This window comes from Giraffa tippelskirchi, chromosome 9 (assembly GCF_054371585.1).
Source record: "Giraffa tippelskirchi isolate mGirTip1 chromosome 9, T2T-mGirTip1v1.2.pri, whole genome shotgun sequence".
Taxonomy (NCBI): domain Eukaryota; kingdom Metazoa; phylum Chordata; class Mammalia; order Artiodactyla; family Giraffidae; genus Giraffa; species Giraffa tippelskirchi.
Genome location: NC_137283.1, coordinates 6722809 through 6742872, shown reverse-complemented (window position 1 = coordinate 6742872; position 20064 = coordinate 6722809). Strand labels below are relative to the sequence as shown.

At 42.0% G+C, this 20064-nt stretch overlaps 1 long non-coding RNA gene across 1 annotated transcript in view; it reads right to left on the bottom strand.

The window, feature by feature from the left end:
* LOC145520547 (uncharacterized) overlaps window positions 1-20064 on the bottom strand; it is a 64119-nt gene that overhangs the window by 8042 nt on the left and 36013 nt on the right. The window lies entirely within an intron of this gene.

Below are 20064 nucleotides of genomic sequence, written 5' to 3'. Positions count from 1 at the left end.
TACCTTTGTAGGTATTTATTTATTACAGAAGCTTAGTGTTTAGATCAAAGTGTTCTCCAGACTTCTAGGAGCTGGCTTTACAACGTGGGTGAGACTACTGGACTTTGGCTCTGCCAGGGCACGGGCAGCTCCCACCTGCGGGCTCTCCCTCTTGTTGGAAAGTTCGAATATACATTCAGACAACATCTTCAGGGAACGATGTGTGAAGAGTTACAAAAGAATGTTGTGAACTAAAGGCCTTCAAATACGTCCCAAGCAGCACACTTGGCCTCAGTCACATTTCCTAGCGTGGCGAACAGTCCCCAAACCAGGCTCATTCTCGTTCAGGCTGTTCAGTGACCAGGAAAGTGAAGCAAAACTAGGGTGGTTCTGGTAAAGCTACAGCTATTTGTGTAGTTTGCAAAATTCCTGCCTCCAGACGTATGAGAATAACAAGCTCTTTATAGTCATCACGAACTCACTGGAATTTGTACAGTCTTCAGACATCTGTGTTTTGATAAAGAGCATGATTTTATCAATATACAATCAACTATAAGGAGCAGAACATCTGACTAGGTGGGTCTTAAAACACTTAGAAAGTGAAAGTTGCTCAGAAAGAGTGCCCGACTCTTGGCGACCCCATGGCCTGTACAGTCCATGGACTTCTCCAGGCCACAAGGTAGCTTTTCGCTTCTCCAGGAGATCTTCCCATCCCAGGGACCAAACGTAGGTATTCTTTACCAGCTGAGCCACCAGGGAAGCCCTGAAACACTTAAACACTAAGGAAAATTTATTTCACAAGAAGTCTGGGTGGTTCAGTTCCACAGGTGGTAAATTCAGTGGCTCAGGAGTGTCACCAGGGACCCAGGCTCCTTCCATGTTTTTCTGCCCATCCTTCTCTTTTTGTCCTCTGGGTTGACCCTCTGTGGTGTGACACAGTGGTGACGTCTCCAGGCATCATCTGCTTGTGCAACAATGTCCGTGTCTCTCCCAGGTTTTTCACAGAAGCCCCTTGGTACATTTCACCTACATGTCTTACTAGTAGCCATTAAACGGCCATTTCCAAATCAGTTATTAACATGGAGAACAGAATTGCTGTGATTGGCTTAAAGTCATCAAGATCCCGCCCCTTAGGTTGTGAATCCCCTGTGAGGCATATACCCTTCTGAAGGCTAAACAAAACTGGTTCTGTTAGCAAGAGAAAGGACCATGGGTTAGGGATCAACAGTGTCCCCCTATTTAAGAAATTGGGGGAGGCCTGTCTAACTGACAACAGCTTAAAATAGAAAATTATATTCATACAAATTATACTAAATCACAATTCTACAAATCATGTGCACCACAGGACACTGGTTTAATAGAAGGTGGGCAGTAGTATTCTCTCCCTGATGCCATGCCATTTGGTCACTGGGTTTGGCCACGGCACACGGCATGCGGCATCTTAGTTCCCCAACCGGAGAGGAAACCTGTGCCCCTGCAGTGGAAACACGATCTCTCTAACCATTGGACTGCCAGGGAAGTCCCTGGCTATTTTTAATTTTTGAAATATGTTAAGCACTGGAGGTACAAGATAATGCCTGTTGTAGATATCACCCAGCTGTAGTAGATAACATTTTGCCATATTTGCTTTAAGGGTCCCTGTATAAAGAGAAAGTACCACCACCTCTGATCTTACTCTTTCCTTTTCCAAAGGTAAACACTGTTTTGAATTTGGTGGATATCCTTTGTTTTTGTCTGTACTATACGTACAGATGTATTCACAGTGTACAACGTGTAGTTTGCTTTTTTTTCAGTCAATAGTATTTTGAAATTTATCTGATACATGTAACTCTAGTTGGTTTATTTTTTTGCCACTTGGTATTTCATTGAACGTATATGCCACAATTTACTTATCATTTCTCTGTTGATAGAAAAATTTTAAATTCTTGATCATTTCCACCAGTGTGGCACCAAATAAACGTACTTGAACATCTTATGCACATGTGTTGGGTGTGTATTTAGAAATGAAATTGTTGGGTCGGGGGGGATATGCAATTTCAACATAGCTAAATACTTCCAAATGGGTCTGCAAGGTGGTGAACCAGTTGGATTATATTCTCACTGGCAGTGGGCCTGCTGGGTTCCTCCCTCTTGTCTTGCATTTAATCTCAGATGTTCTATTACGGCCAGTCTGGCACTGAAACAGCCTCCTTTTCGTTTACATTCCCTGTGGACATGTACACGTATGTATGCATTAAACAGTTAAGTAACCTGCTAAACAAACTGCCCTTAAAACCCACTAAATGCTATGCTCCATATGCCTGTAACATCATGCCAAACCCCCAAAACAAGGCAAAAAATACAAATACACAGAATTTATTAGTGGATCTACTTAACAAACATTTTCATGCTCAAAGGAAAAGACCTAGAAAATAACCCTAAACGTACCAATGAATTACTTAGATCTAGGGAGGTGTCTGTCTATCAGGAGTGTATCTTTTACCAAAATAAGTTAAACAATCAACACTCAATTCAACAAATTATATAGATCAACCATACATAAGCTACGTTATTACATAAAATACACAAACTCACCTGTTAATGTAGCTAAAATACTTAAAAGACACTGAATTCCATTAACATGGGTTTGCTTCCAGCCTGTTTGTTTTTAACAAAATTGTGCATGCAAGCATCATAAAGATTAAAAGGAGCCAGTATCAAGCACGTGAAAACAGTAGCTCACAACGCCCGGCTTACACTCCCAAGGGAAACAGCAGTAATCAAAATTAAGCCATAAACGAAGTCTGGGTAAGTTTATCTAGGGTTGGTAAATCTCCTGTGAGCCACCATCCTCAGACAAGTAATCCAAATTAATAGAAAACACCAGTGTCAAGTGTTACAGAATACACCACCACAACAAAAAAGTCCTAAGCCTTAAAAAGCCGTAGCAGAAATAAAGTGAAAGAGACTTTAATGTCCCCTGAGTACACAGCTGAAACCCAAACTAGTATTGGATATCCCACTACACCAAACCCTAAACCCAAATAGCTACAATAACAAAATTATTCACCAGAATACTACTAGCAATAGCTTTACACTTAGGACTTAGCAGACCTTTATACATGTAAAGGAGTCTGTTCTCTAATGGATAAACACAGGTAAACCTCATCAGCACTTGCTAACTCAGTCCATACACTGCCATCTTCAGCAAACCCTAAAAATGAACCGCAGTAAGCATACTTAGAGTACATAAACACTGGGTCAGAGGTGTAAGTTACAGGATGAGAAGAATGGGCTACATTTTCTATTTCAAGAACTTATTTCCTATGACACAGAAGTTTTCATGAAACAGAAAACCAAACGATTTGGTAGTAAATTCAGAATTGAGTGCTAAATTGAATCAGGCCATGAAACACGCACACTGCCCATCACCCTGCTCAGGTATTACATTAACCTATAAACCACTTAACAAATCAAACTAAGAGAGGAAGTAAGTTGTAACAAGGTTGTGAAAGTGAAGGTCGCTCAGTCGTGTCCAGCCCTTTGTGACCCCATGGACTATACCATCCATGGAATTCTCCAGGCCAGAGTTCTGGGGTGGGTAGTCTTTCCCTTTGCCAGGGGATCTTCCCAACCCAGGGATCGAGCCCAGGTCTCCCGCATTCAGATTCTTTACCAGCTGACCCACAAGGGAAGCTCAGCAGACCAGAAAAGGAGCTTGAAGAAATCCAAGTATAGCTTAGAGCACCTAGCTTACACCCAGGACAATGCATGATTCACAAATACCCTGAACTAAATCTAGTCCAAACCACCCATACATTCAACCACTACAAGTTATATAAAACATTCACCCAATATCTAAAGCATAGGAGATAATGACCCAGCAATCCCACTCCTGGGCATATACCCAGAAAAAAACATAATTCAAAAAGACATAGGCACCCCAACATTCACTGCAGCCCTATTTACAAGAGCAGGACATGGAAACAAAAATGTCCATCGACATGAACGGATAAAGCAGACACGGTACATGTCGACAATGGAGCATTAGGCAGCAAAGGAACAAAATTGGGTTATTGATAGAGACGTGGCCTAGGGACTGGTATACAGAGTGAATTCAATCAGAGAAACATCATATTAATGCACATATGTGGAATCTAGAAAAAATGGTACGGATGATCTTATTGCAAAACAGAAATAGAGACATAGACATGGAGAACAAATGTATGGCCACTCAGGGGGACCGGCTGAGGCTGGTGGGATGAACTGGGAAACTGAGGTTGATGTATCTATTTTATACATGGCATCACCAGTCTGTATAACTAACGACAACCTATTGCATAGCTCAGGAAACTCAGTGCTCTGTGATGACCTAAATGGGACGGATATCCAGACAAGAGGGGACATACGTATACGTACAGCTGACTCGCTTTGCTGTACAGCAGAAACTAACACAGCATTGCAAAGCAACTATACTCCAGTAAAAATTAAGTATAGGAGGTAGAAATTCAAAATATTTTTGGCATTAGGCTTCCTCAGTGGCTCAGCAGTAAAATCTGCCAGCAATGCAAGAGACTCGGGTTCCATCCCTGGGTCGGGAAGATCCACTGGAGAAGAGAATGGCGACCCACTCCAGTATTACCGCCTGGAGAACTCCATGGACAGAGGAGCCTGGTGGGACACAGTCCATGGGGTTGCAAGCGACTAAACAACAAAAAAGGTACCATTAGGGAGAGATGAGAGAAATACTGAAAGTAATAAAAGTCAGCTTATCCCTCTTACTGTTGCATAATTTAACTAGTAAATATTTAACAAAGAGAAGTTAAATGTTCCAAAACCAGATAAGCTAATCCGTTTCCCACAACAGATTCATCTATGTGGCAAAATAGAAGATTTGTAAGTAGACGTGATAAGCCAAACAAGCCTGTGAAAGCTGGCTGTCCAGAAAAGAACTTTAGTTCAACTTTAAAAATTACTCAGAGATCTATAACTTAAAAGTTCATCTAAAAAGGTACAGCTTTTTAGAAACAGTCTACAACCTTATCCAGCCATCAGTTAAGAAAGCATTCAACATTATACCAACAACAAATTAATCAACTCCTAGTTTAACCCTGAACTAATCTATTTATAGAAGCACTGTTAATATGAGTAAGAAGAAATTTTTATGAGAAGAAATGTTAAGTATAAGTTTGCATCAGTGACTAACACTATACTGATAATAGTAAGTAAAACTAAACCAATAGTAAACTATTTATCAAATATATTGTTAAACCAACACAGGTAGGCACCTATGGGAAGATTTTAAAAAATAAAAGGAACTTGGCAAACATAACCTGTTTACACTATCTCTAGCATAATGAGCATTAGCCGCACTGCCTGCCCACCGACATCAGGAAAACAGCTGCAGCACCCTCACCGTGTGAAGACAGCATCACAATCTGTTCTCTAAATAAGGACTTGTATGAATGGCCACGTGAAGGTTTTACTGCCTCTTACTTTCAATCAGTGAAATTGACCTTCCTGTGAAGAGGCAGGAATGACAAAATAAGACCCTATGGAGTTTTAATTAACTGCAAAAATAAAACCATTAATGGCTGACAATTTCCTATGAGTCAACAATTTTGGTTGGGGTGACCTCGAAGAATAAAAAGCCTCCAAGGGATTAAAATCTAGACCTAGTGGTCAGAATAATGAAACATCTTTTGATCCAAAAAATCAACAGAACTGGTTGCCCTATGGCTAACAGTGCAGTCTTATTCCAGAGTTCCTATCGACAGCAGGGATTACGACCACAGTGTCAGGTCAGGACACCCCGGTGGTATAACCACTACTAAATCATCTGTTCAATGATTAAAGCCCTATGTGATCTGAGTTCAGAATAGAGCCATCCAAGTGATCTCCATCTACTCTGGATTTCTCCCAGTATGAAAGGACACGAGAAATAAGGCCTACCTTACAAAAGTGCTTTAAAATAATGATGTAATTCTAGTGTGATTAATTCGTAATTACTCTGCCCAAGAAAAGAGTTTGTTAGGGTGACAGAGCCCTGTAATTTCATACAACTTAAACTTTTATAATCAGAGTTTTGCATTCCTCTCCCTTAATAAAATGTTTCTTAATATTTAATCCCAATTATTCTAGCCATGGCATTCCTTGAGTCAGTTCAGTTCAGTCGCTCAGTCGTGTCTCTTTGCGACCCCGTGGACTGCAGCACGCCAGACGTTCCTGTCCATCACCAACTCCCAGAGCTTGCGCAGACTCATGTCCATCGAGTCAGTGATTCCATCCAACCATCTCATCCTCTGTCGTCCCCTTCTCCTCCTGCCTTCAATCTTTCCCAGCATCAGAGTCTTTTCAAATGAGTCAGTTCTTTGCATCAGGTGACCAAAGTATTGGAGCTTCAGCTTCGGTGTCAGTCCTTCTAATGAACACCCAGGACTGATCTCCTTTAGGATGGACTGGTTGGATCTCCTTTCAGTCCAAGGGACTCTCAAGAGTCTTCTCCAACACCACAGTTCAAAAGCATCTATTCTTTGGTGCTCAGCTTTCTTTATGGTCCAACTTTCACATCCATACATGACTACTGGAAAAACCATAGCTTTGACTAGACGGACCTTTGTTAGTGAAGTAATGTCTCTGCTTTTTAACATGCTGTCTAGGTTGGTCATAGCTTTTCTCCCAAGGAGCAAGCGTCTTAATTTCACGGCTACAGTCTACTCCATTCTATCATCCAGTGTGTGCGTGCTCAGTCACTTCAGTTATGTCCAACTCTTTGCGACCCTATGGACTGTCCTCTGTCCATGGGGATTCTCCAGGCAAGAATACTGGAATGGGTTACCATGCCCTTCTCCAGGGGATCTTCCTGACCCAGGGATCAAACCTGCATCTCCTGAGTCTCCTGCATTGCAGGTGGATTTTTTACCCATTGAGCCACCTGGGAAGCCCTCTATATCATCTATATCATCCAGATGAGCTTCAAACTCAAAATATGCATTAACTCGATTCCTATAAGGAGGAGCACAGACAATTTCACATGAAGTATCACTAGCAATTAGCCTTTTACCATTTTCTTTTTTCATCGAGCCACTGCACAGCTTGCAGCCTCTTAGTTCCCTCACCAAGGGTTGAACCTGGGGCCCCGGCAGGTAGAGCATTAGTCCTAACCACTGGACTGTGAGGAAATTCCCCTTTTATCAAAATCACTGCAGCTGGTGATTGCAGCCATGAAATTAAAAGACGCTTACTCCTTGGAAGGAAAGTTAAGACCAACCTAGACAGCATATTAAAAAGCGGAGACATTACTTTGTCAACAAAGGTCCGTCTAGTCAAGGCTATGGTTTTACCAGTGGTTATGTATGGATGTGAGAGTTGCACTATAAAGGAAGCTGAGCACCAAAGAATTGATGCTTTTGAACTGTGGTGTTGGAGAAGACTCTCGAGAGTCCCTTGGACTGCAAGGAGATCCAACCAGTCCGTCCTAAGGGAAATCGGTCCTGGGTGTTCATTGGAAGGACTGATGTTAAAGCTGAAACTCCAGTATTTTGGCCACCTGATGTGAAGAGCTGACTCATTCGAAAAGACCTTGACATTGGGAAAGATTGAAGGTGGGAGGAGAAGGGGACAACAGAGGATGAGATGGTTGGATGGCATCACCGACTCAATGGACATGAGTGTGGGTAAACTCTGGGAGTTGGTGATGGACAGGGAGGCCTGGCATGCTGCGGTTCATGGGGTTGCAAAGAGTCGGACACAACTGAGCGACTGAACTGAATAAATGAATCCTTTGCCCTTCCAACCCTTATCACAACACAAGAATGTTTATGAATAATCTTCTCATCCCATCCCCTACTGGATCACATAGTTTACTTCTACCCTACCAGAATCTAACTGTGCCCGTTTGGATCTAACAGAAGGAGAAATAGAACTCATATCTGGCTTCAACATGGAATATGCAGCAGGCCCATTCGCCATATTTTTCCCAGAAGAATACACCACTATCATCATCATATCTTTACTACCATCCTATTCCTAGGAGCATTCCATGGTCTCCACACACCAGAACTATATATAACTAACTTCATTATCAAAACATTCTTACTAGGGACTTCCCTGGTTGTCCAGGGTTAAGACTCCACGCTTCCACTGCAGGGGACTCGTGTTCAATCCCCAGTTGGGGAATTAAGATCCCACTTGCCTTGAGGTATGGCAAAATAAAAACAAAACAAAACAAAACACAAATCTCTAACAATTTTCTTCATATGAATTTGAGCATCCTACCCACAATTCCAATATGATCACTCATAGCTCTACTCTGAAAAAATTTCAGATGGGGCCACTAGCCCCATCTATATGACACACCTCACTATTTATCAAAATGTTGTCAAACATACCCCCACAAACATAAACAATATGTTTGATAAAAGTTACTTTGATAGAGTAAGTGACAGAGGTTTACATCTTATTTCTAGAATTATAGGAACTGGACTGACCCTTGGGGCTTCCCTGGTGGCTCAGATGGTAAAGTTGTTGCCTGCAATGCAGGAGACCCGGGTTTGATCCCTGGGTGGAGAAAATCCCCTGGACGAGGGCATGGCAACCCACTCCAGTATTCTTGCCTGGAGAATCCCACAGACAGAGGAGCCTGGCGTGGTGCAGTCCATGGGGTTGCAGAGAGTCGGACACGACTGAGCAACTGACACTTTCATATCCTTTTCACTTAAGAATCCAGAGCTCTTGGTGCTGCCACATTACACTACATTCCATAGTGAGGCCAGCTCAGGAAGCTGTCAGGCCCACACAGACCCTGAAATGATGGTTTATAGCCCTCCTGTACTAAGAAACCCCATTTTCTTTGTGTCTGTTATTTCAGGCACTTTAATTCTAACAACTAGCTCACACTGATTACTTATCTGAATCAGATTTAACATAAGCATAGCTATCCTCACCATCCTAACAATAACTTTAACCCATGAGCTATAGAAGAAGCCACTAAATATTTCTTAACACAACCCACTGCATCAATATTACTCACAATTTAAGCCATCATTATTTAAATTTTTTTAAAAAATTTCATGCAGAATCTTAGTTTCCCAATAGGGATCGAACCTGAGCCCCCTGCAGTGGAAGCATGGAATCTCAAGCACTGGGCCACTAGCAAAGTCCCTAGCCATCATCATTAATCTCCTATATACCAGCCAATGAACCATCACAAAAATCTTTAATCCAACACATCAATCATAACAGTGGCCTAGTCATAAGAGGAGGAGTCTCCCCATTCCACATTTGAGTACCTGAAGTCACACAGGCATTTCACTAACAGCAGGCTTAATCCTATTAATGTGACAAAATATTGCACCCACCTGTCAGGGTTATACCAAATTTCACTCTCCATTAACCTAAATTTAGTACTACCTATATCCACACTCCCCATTATAGTTGGGGGATAAGGCAGACTAAATCAAACAAAAAAATCGTAGCTTATTCATCAACTGCCCCTACAAGACAAGTAACAACTAGAACAATCCTAAACCTACCCATTTATATAATAACACTCACATTTACGCTATTCATTCATAGTTCAACCAATACTATGTTAGCATGATCATATACATGAAACAAAATGCCCATCTCACTTATTCTCACTATTCTATTATCAATAGGAGGCCTCCCACCACGATCAGGATTTATACCCAAGTGAATAATTATTCAAGCGACTTCCCTGGCTGTCCAGTGGTTAAGACTCTGTACTTCCAATGCAGGGGGCATGCGTTTGATCCCTGGCTAGGGAACTAAGATCCTGCATGCACCATGGCCAAAAAATAAAAGAATTAAGAAATGACAAGAGTATTTTACCTACACTAATAACCATGGGATTGTCCAGGCAAGAATACTGGAGTGGGTTGCCATTTCCTTCTCCAGGGGATCTTCCCCACCCAGGGATTGAACCCATGTCCCCTGCATTGGCAGGCAGATTCTTATCCACGCGACTGCCAGGGAAGTCCCCTTATGTTTATGAGTTGGTGCTTGGGCTGGAACAGTAGGTTCTCCCTTAAGCCAACTAATTCATGCTGGATGAGGTCACCCCGGCGCAGGGCTCTGGGACGCCCAAGCCCACAGAGCAGCAGTGACAGCCATGCCGTCGTCAGTCTTTTTCTTCCTAGTTACACCTGTCATAACCAGACGTTTTGGAAGCTGACTAGTCTCGCTGATAACTGGAGCCCCCAATACAGCTTCACCCGTATTAACAACAGAAGCGTCAGATCCCTCCCCGCCTCTTTCTTACTCTCACTGGCATCAGTGGTGGAAACTGGTGCTGTGACAGGCTGAACTAGGTAACCACCGTTACAGGAAACTGAGCTCGTGTAGGCGCTTCTGACGACCTGACGATTTCGTTCCCTCCATTTACTAGGTGTTTCTTCAGTCCTAGGAGCTATTAATTTCCTTAGTGCCATCATTAATATAAAGCCAACTGCCCCATCTCAGTACCAAACACCATTATTGGTATGATCTGTATTGGTAACAGTTGTATTACTATTATCATTCATACCAGTATCACCAGCCAAAATGACACTGTTCTTCACAGACCAAAATCTAAACACAACGTTTTTTGATCCTGCAGGAGAAGGAGACCCAATTCTATACCAACACTTACTCTGATTCTTTGGTCACCCTGAAGTTTATATCCTGATCTTCCCTGGATTTAGAATAATCTCGCACACTGTAACTTCTGATTCCGAGAAAAAAAAAAAAAGAAGAACCTTTAGGGTAGGTGGGCCATGATATCCATCAACTTTCAGGATTTATCCTGTGAGCCCATCATATACTTAGAGTAGGTAAAGAGGTTATACACGAGCATACTTTCCATCAGCTGCTATAATTATCACTATTCCTACAGGAGTAAAAGTACTTCATGATTAGTAACTCTTAATAGAGGTAACATTATAGGAACAATGCAAAGAAATAGAGGAAAACAACAGAATGGGGAAGACTAGAGATCTCTTCAAGAAAATTAGAGATACTAAGGGAACATTTCATGCAAAGATGGGCACAATAAAGGACAGAAACGGTATGGACCTAACAGAAGCAGAAGAGATTAAGACGTGGCAAGAATACACAGGATAACTGTAAAAAAAAAAAAAAAAAAAGGTCTTAATGACTCCGATAACCACGGCAGTGTGGTCACTCACCTAGAGCCAGACATCCTGGACTGCGAAGTCAAGTGGGCCTCGGGAAGTATTACTACAAAGTTAGTGGAGGTGATGGAATTCCAGCTGAGCTATTTCAAATCCTAAAAGATGATGCTGTGAAAGTGCTGCACTCAAAATGCCAGCAAATTTGGAAAACTCAGCAGTGGCCACAGGACTGGAAAAGGTCAGTTTTCATTCTAATCCCAAAGAAGGGCAATGCCAAAGAATGTTCAAACTACCACACAATTGCACTCCTCTCACATTAGTAAAGTAATGCCAAAATTCTCCAAGTGAGGCTTCAACAGTATGTAAACCGTGAATTTCCAGATGTTCAAGCTGGATTTAGAAAAGGCAGAGGAACCAGAGATCAAATTGCAAACATCTGCTGGATCATAGACAAAACAAGATAATTCCAAAAAAACTATCTACTTCTGCTTCACTGACTATACTAAAGCCTCTGACTGTGTGGATCAGAACAAACTCTTTAAATTCTTAAAGAGATGAGAATACCAGACCACCTTACCAGCCTCCTGAGAAATCTGTATGCAGGTCAAGAAGCAACAGTTAGAACCAGACATGGAACAATGGACTCGTTCAAAATTGGGGAAAAAATACATGAAGGCTGTATATTGTCACTTTGCTTTTATAACTGATATGTAGAGCACATCATGAGATATTCCGGGCTGAACAAGCAGAAATCAAGATAACTGGGAGAAATATCAACCTCAGATATGCATATGACACCACCCTAATGGCAGAAAGTGAAGAGGAACTCAAGAGCCTCTTGATGAAGGTGAAAGAGAAGAGTAAAAAAGCTGGCTTAAACTCAACATTCACAAAACTAAGATCATGGCATCTGGTCCTGTCACTTCATGGCAAACAGATGGGGAAAAGTGGAAACAGTGACAGATTTCATTTTCTTGGGCTCCAAAATCACTATGGACAGTGACTGTAGCCATGAAATTAAAAGATGCTTGTTCCTTGGAAGAAAAGCTATGACAAACCTAGACAGTGTATTAAAAAGCAGAGACATCACTTTTTGACAAAGGTCGGTCTAGTCAAAGCTATGGTTTTTCTAGCATCCTGTATGGATGTGCGAGTTGGACTATAAAGAAAGCTGAGCATCAAAGAATTGATGCTTTTGAACTGTGGTGTTGGACAAGACTCTTGAGAGGCCCTTGGACTGCAAGGAGATCAAATCAGTCCATCCTAAAGGAAATCAGTCTTGATTATTCATTGGAAGGACTGATGCTGAAGCTCCAATACTTTGGCCACCTGCTGCGAGGAGCCAACTCATTGGGAAAGACCCTGATGCTGGGAAAGATTGAAGGCAGGAGAAGGGGACGACAGAGGGTGAGATGGTTGGATGGCATCACCGACTCAACAAACTGAGCAAACTCTGGGAGACAGTGAAGGACAGGGAAGCTTGGCATGCTGCAGTCCATGGGGTCACAAAGAGGCAGACACGATTTACTGACCGAACAACAACAACAGAGCTAACAAACATCAAATGAACCTTTGCTGTATTATGAGACCTAGGGATTTTCCTTTCACTAGTTTAACAACTCAACACGAATTATTAGAACCAAGTCCATCTTGGCCCAGACTGCGCAGCTGAACTTTTCCACTGTGTGTTATCAGCAAGAGTGCCCTTCACCAGGACGGGAGGTTTGTGCACCGATTCCTGCTTGTCTCAGGTTATACACTCAATTCAGCAGGAGCAAAACTCCATGTGTATTTGTAAAGATAACCTTCTTTCAGAGAAGGTGTGAAGGAAAAGGAGCTCTCCTTTACCGCTGGTGGGAATGTACGCTGGTGCGGCTGCTATGGAGGAGAGCATGGAGGGTCCTCATAGCATGGAGGGTCCACACAGCTGCCATGTGATCCGGCAATCCCACTCCTGGGCATGTACCCAGAGAAAACGCTTTTAATTCAAAAAGGAAATGCACCGCTATGTTCACAGCAGCACAATTCACAATAGCCAAGACATGGAAACAATCTAAATGTCTGTCAACAGACGAACGGATAAAGAAGACGGGGTACATATATACAATGGAATATTATTCAGCCACAAAAAGGAATGAAATAACAACATTTGCAGCAACATGGGTACAATTAGAGATTATCAAACTAAGTGAAATAAAGCAGAAAGAAAAAGACATATCATACGCTATCATTTCTGCGTGGAACCTAAAATATGGCCCAAATGAACCTATCTATGAAACAAATCACACAGAGAACAGACTGGTGGTTGCCAAGGAGGCTGCGGGAGGGAGGGATTGGGAGTTTGGGATTAGCAGATGCAAACCAGGATGGATAAACAACAAGGTCATCCTGTATAGCACAGGGAACTATATGCAATATCCTGGGATAAAACCATAATAGAAAAGAATATCTTTTTAAAGAATGTCTGTAGGTGTATTACTGAGTCACTCTGCTGTACAGCAGAGACTGGCACAACACTGTCAATCAACTATACCTCAATCTAGATAGGGGCCGCACTGGTAAGAATCCACCTGCCAATGCAGAAGATGCAGGTTCGAGTCCTGTGTTGGGAAGATCCCCTGGAGGGGGGCATGGCAACCCACTCCAGTATTCCCACCTGGAGAATCCCATGGACAGAGGAGCCTGGCAGGCTACAGTCTATAGCGTTGTAAAGAGCTGGACGCCACGGAGCAGGCACGCATGCACTATTGGAAAGGCATCCCCAGTTGTTTTTTTTAATCAGGGAAATATGAGGTGGAAAAAAGGAGTGAAAAGAACATAATGGAGGCCTACTGTAGGCGCCAGACCTCTCTAATCGACTTAAAAAGCCTGCCTTCTGGGGCCAGGATGCTGATAGGTTGGAATGAGGTGTAGGGCGTGCACTCTTGATGCTTCGGGATTTTCTCAGAGACACGGAAAAGATACCTAAATAGTTCTTGGTCAAGTCTCTTTCAAATTTAACTTGGTGTTTCTGCAGACTGGAATCTGGCTTCTTCAACCATCGATGCTTCCTAACAATTAAGCCACTATAATCCTTGTAATTGGTTTAGCAGTGCATGTTTTTGCTGGGTAAGCTTGCAAGCCAACTGCCCTTGATTTCCCCCACCTCGATTTTTCCTTTCAGCATAGCTGCCCCTCCCATACTTCATCACCAAAGAGTATTTTCCATGAAAGTCACATGCACATGGCCCTTCACGTGCTTGCTCCTCTCGTCCCCAAGTGCCCTCCAAGTAAGCTTTACTGATTGTTCTCTGCTGAATAAACAGCAAACAGCCCCAAGTTTAGTAGGCCCATTGTGCCACTAAGAGGCTGATACATGGTTTATTAAATCAACACAATTTTCTTCAACAAATCCTCACTCACAATGGACAAAGGCTAACACCAGAGCATAATTCCTCGCCCTCCAATCGATTTACCAAAATGATATTGGATTACTTTCAGACTTAAGATTTTTATTCACTGCTTAACTGAATAATATTAAACCAAAATATATAATATATTTAATACATACACTGATCGTTCTATTGCTGGGAAAATAGGCTGTCCTGTTTCTAAACACATTTTCCCTCTGCATTTTCAGCTCTTGAACAGGCCACTGATCTTGGCAGAATAACAGGAAGACAAACTGCCTGGGTGTAAGACCTGGCTTTACTCAGAATGTGACTGTCGGCAAGTCACTTCACCTCTCTGGGCCTCAGTTTCTGTCTCGCCCATTAATGAGGCTGGCATCATCCATGCTTGGCTCGTCCGTGTAAGGATCAATGGATGTGAAGGAGTTGTGGATTGCAACATCACAATTGTCCCAGTTTGCTGACCTCTTCTTTGGCTCTTTTCATCTTAAAATTCTATCCCTTAGAACGTCCTATCTATCTGATCACAGTGAATCAATATAAATATTCAGCCCACTGTTTTTGCCTATAGTTAGCCAGAAAGTACAAAAAGAAGTGACAGGAGCAGATAATTATGTTTGATCACAATCAAATTCAGGACACAGTTTTGACATATTTATAATCCTTTTTTCACTGCTTTCATTTGTTGAAATCAAACAGACTTCAAATCTTGGCATGGGATATGAATATGAGAATGTGTAAGTAAACTGTATTGAGTGCCTGCCTGCTGTCTAGCATGCTGTTAAGAGACTTTTCTGTACAATATTTCACTAAATTCTTACAGCAGTCCTGTGTGTGTGTGTGTGTGTTATGTCGCTTCAGTTGTGTCCAACTCTTTGCAACCCCTATGGACTGTAGCCCACTAGGCTCCTCTGTCCATGGGATTCTCTAGGTAAGAATACTGGAGTGGGTTGCCATGCCCTCTTCCAGGGGATCTTCCCGACCCAGGGATGGAACCCACACCTCTTAGGTCTCCTGCTTTGCAGGCAGGTTCTTTACCACTAGTGCCACCTGGGAAGCCCAGCAATCCCATGAAGTAGTTATTTTCTTTTTTTAGACCCCACTCTTGCTTCCTTCCCCCCACATCATGATACATACAAGTACCTACCACACCATAATAGTTGAGTCAATTCAGAACACATTTGCATCCTTTTTACTAGTTCATGTCGCCTCACAAAACAGTAACATTCATCAGAAATAAGACATACAGAAACTTATGAATTCTTTTTACTATTTGTCATTTATTTCTATTAAAAATAACTACAATTTATGAGCTAATGCCTATCCTTCTGAAACTCGTACAAAAAATTTCAAGGGAAGAAACACTTTCAAACTTATTCCATGAGGCAAACATCACCCTGATACCAAAACCAGACAAAGACATCACAAAAAAAGAAAAGCATAGGCCAATATCACTGATGAATATAGATGGAAAAATCTTCAATAAAATTCTAGCAAACAGAAATCAACAATGCATTAAAAAGATCATATACCATGATCAAGTTGAGTTTATACTGGGATTTATCCCAAGTTTATCTTCAACACTGATTCCCTGGTGGCTCAGACGGTAAAGCGTCTGCCTGCAAGGAGGGAGACCTGGGTTCAATCCTTGGGTCAGGAAGATCCCCTGGAGAAGGAAATGGCATCCCACTCCAGTCCTCTTGCCTGGAAAATTCCATGGACAGAGGAGCCTGGTGGGCTCCAGTCCATGGGGTCGCAAAGAGTCGGACACGACTGAGCGACTTCACTTTCACTTATCTTCCATATATGCAAATCAATGTGATACACCATATTAACAAAATGAAAGATTAAAAATCATATGCTAATCTCAATAGATGCAGAAAAACCTGACAAAATTCAGCACCCATTTATGATTCAAAACTCGACAAAAGATGGGCACAGAAGCAACCTACGCCAACGTAATAAAGGCCACATACGATGAACCCACAGCAAACGTGATTCTCAACAGTGGGAAACTGAAAGCGTTCCCTCTAAGATCAAGAGCAAGACAGGAGTGCCCACTCTTGTCACTATCACTCAACATAGTTTTGGAAGTCCCAGCTATAGCAGTCAGAGAAGAAAAAAATAAATCCAGATTGGAAAATAAGTAAAACTCTCACTGTTTGCAGATATGATACTATACATAGAAAACCCTAAAGATACTAGCAGAAAATTCCTAGAGCTAATCAGTGAATTCACTAAAGTTGCAGGATACAAAATCAACACAGAAATCACTTGCATACCTATATACTTACAACAAAAAATCAGAGAAAACAAGCAATCAATCCCATTCACCACTGCAACAAAAAGAATAACACAGCTAGGAATAAACCCACCTAAGGAAACAAAAGAGCTGTTTACAGAAAACTATAACACTGATGAAAGAAATCAAAGACACAAACAGATAGAGAGATAGTCCATGTTCTTGGGTTGGAAGAATCAATATTGTGAAAATGACTATACTACCAAACGCAATCTATGGATTTAATGTGATTCATATCAAATTACCAATGGCATTCTTCACAGAACTAGAGCAAAAAATTTCACAATTTGTTCAGTTCAGTCACTCAGTCATAGCCGACTCTTTGCGACCCCATGGATTGCAGCACACCAGGCTTCCTTGTCCATCACCAACTCCTGGAGCTTGTTCAAACTCATGTCCATTGAGTTGGTGATGCAATCCAACCATCTCATCCTCTGTCATCCCCCTCTCCTCCCACCTTCAATCTTACCCACCATCAGGGTCTTTTCCAATGAGTCAGCTCTTCCCATCAGGTGGCCAAAGTATTGGAGTTTCAGCTTTACCATCAGTCCTGCCAATGAACACTCAGGACTGATCTCCTTTAGGATGGACTGGTTGGATCTCCTTGCAGTCCAAGGGACTCTCAAGAGTCTCCTACAAAACCACAGTTCAAAAGCATCAATTCTTCAGCGCTCAGCTTTCTTTATGGTCCAACTCTCACATCCATACGTGACTACTGGAAAAACCATAGCTCTGACTAGATAGACCTTTGTCAGCAAAAGTCTACCTTACAAATAGCTGTGAAAAGAAGAGAGGCGAAAGGCAAAAGGGGAGAAGGAAAGATATTCCCATCTGACTGCAGAGTTCCAAAGAATAGCAAGGAAAGATAAGAAAGCCTTCCTCAGCGATCAATGCAGAGAAATAGAGGAAAACAATAGAATGGGAAAGACTAGAGATCTCAAGAAAATTAGAGATACCAAGGGAATTCTTCATGCAAAGATGGGCACAATAAAGGACAGAAATGGTATGGACCTAACACAAGCAGAAAATATTAAGAAGAGGTGGCAAGAATACACAGAAGAACTATACAAAAAAGATCTTCATGACCCAGATAGTCACCATGGTGTGATCACTCACCTAGAGCCAGATATCCTGGACTGTGAAGTCAACTGGGCCTAAGGAAGCATCACTATGAACAAAGCTAGTGGAGGTGACAGAATTCCAGTTGAGCTATTTCAAATCCTGAAAGATGATGCTGTGAAAGTGCTGCACTCAATATGCCAGCAAATTTGGAAAACTCAGCAGTGGCCACAGGACTGGAAAAGGTCAGATTTCATTCCAATCCCAAAGAAAGGCAATGCCAAAGAATGTTCAAACTACCACACAATTGCACTCATCTCACACGCAGCAATAAGTGAACCATGAACTTCCAGATGTTCAAGCTGGATTTAGAAAAGGCAGAGGAACCAGAGATCAAATTACCCACATCCGTTGGATCATCGAAAAAGCAAGAGAGTTTCAGAAAAACATCTATTTCTGCTTTATTGACTATGCCAAAGTCTTTGACTGTGGATCACAACAAACTGGAAAATTCTTAAAAAGATGGGAATATCAGACCACCTGACCTGTCTCCTGAAAAGTCTGTATGCAGGTCAAGAAGCAATAGTTAGAACTGGACATGGAGCAACAGACTGGTTCCAAATTGGGGAAGGAGCACATCAAAGCTGTATGTTGTCACCCCGCTTATTTAACTTATTATATGCAGAGCACATCATGAGAAATGCTGGGCTGGATGAAGCACAAGCTGGAATCAAGATTGCCGGGAGAAATATCAATAACCTCAGATATGCAGATGACACCACCCTTATGGCAGAAAGTGAAGAAGAACTAAAGAGCCTCTTGATGAAAGTGAAAGAGGAGAGTGAAAAAGTTGGCTTAAAACTCAACATTCAGAAAACTAAGATCATGGCATCTGGTCGCATCACTTCATGGCAAATAGATGGGGAAACAATGTAAACAATGAGAGACTTTATTTTTTGTGGGCTCCAAAATCACTGCAGATGGTGATTGCAGCCATGAAATTAAAAGATGCTGGCTCCTTGGAAGGAAAGTCATGACCAACCTAGACAGCATATTAAGAAGCAGAGACGTCACTTTGTCAACAAAGGTCTGTCTAGTCAACGATTTGTTTTTTCCAGTGGTCATGTATGGATGTGAGAGTTGGATTATAAAGAAAGCTGAGCCCCAAAGAATTGATGCTTTTGAACTGTGGTGTTGGAGAAGACTCTTGAGAGTCCCTTGGACTGCAAGGAGATCCAACCAGTCCATCCTAAAGGAGATCAGTCCTGGGTGTTCATTGGAAGGACTGATGTTGAAGCTGAAACTCCAATGCTTTGGCCACCTGATGCGAAGAGCTGACTCACTGGAAAAGACCCTGATGCTGGGAAAGATTGAGGGCAGGAGAAGAAGGGGATGACAGAGTTAGAGATGGTTGGATGGCATCACCGACTCAATGGACATGAGTTTGAACAAGCTCCGGGAGTTGGTGATGGGACAGGGAAGCCTGGCATACTGCAGTCCATGGGGTCGCAAAGAGTTGGACATGACTGAGCGACTGAACTGAACCTTTGTGGCAAAGTAATGTCTCTGCTTTTTAATACGCTGTCTAGGTTGGTCACAGCTTTACAATTTGTATGGAAATACAAAAGACCCTGATCAGCCAAAGCAATGTTTTAGAAAGAAGAGTGGAGCTGGGAAAACCGACGTTCCTGACTTCAGATTATACTACAAAGCTACAGTCATCAAGACAGTATAGTACTGGCACAAAAACAGAAATACAGACCAGTGGAACAAGACAGAAAGCCCAGAGATAAACTCACGCACCTATGGGCGCCTTCTCTTTGACAACAGAGGCAAGAATATACAATGGAGTAAAGACAGTCTCTTCAATAAGTGGTGCTGGGAAAACTGGACAGCCACATGTAAAAGGATGAAATTAGAACACTTCCTAACACCATACACAAATATAAACTCAAAATGGATTAAAGACCTAAATGTAAGACCAGAAACTACAAAACTCTTAGAGGAAAACACAGGCAGAATACTGACATAAACCAAAGTAAGATCCTCTATGACCCACCTCCTAGAATAATGGAAATAAAAACAAAAATAAACAAGAGGGACCTAATTAAACTTAAAAAGTTTTGCACAGCAAAGGAAACTATAAACAAGGTGAAAAGACAACCCTCAGAATTGGAGAAAATAATAGCAAATGGAACAACTGACAATAGATTAATTTCCAAAC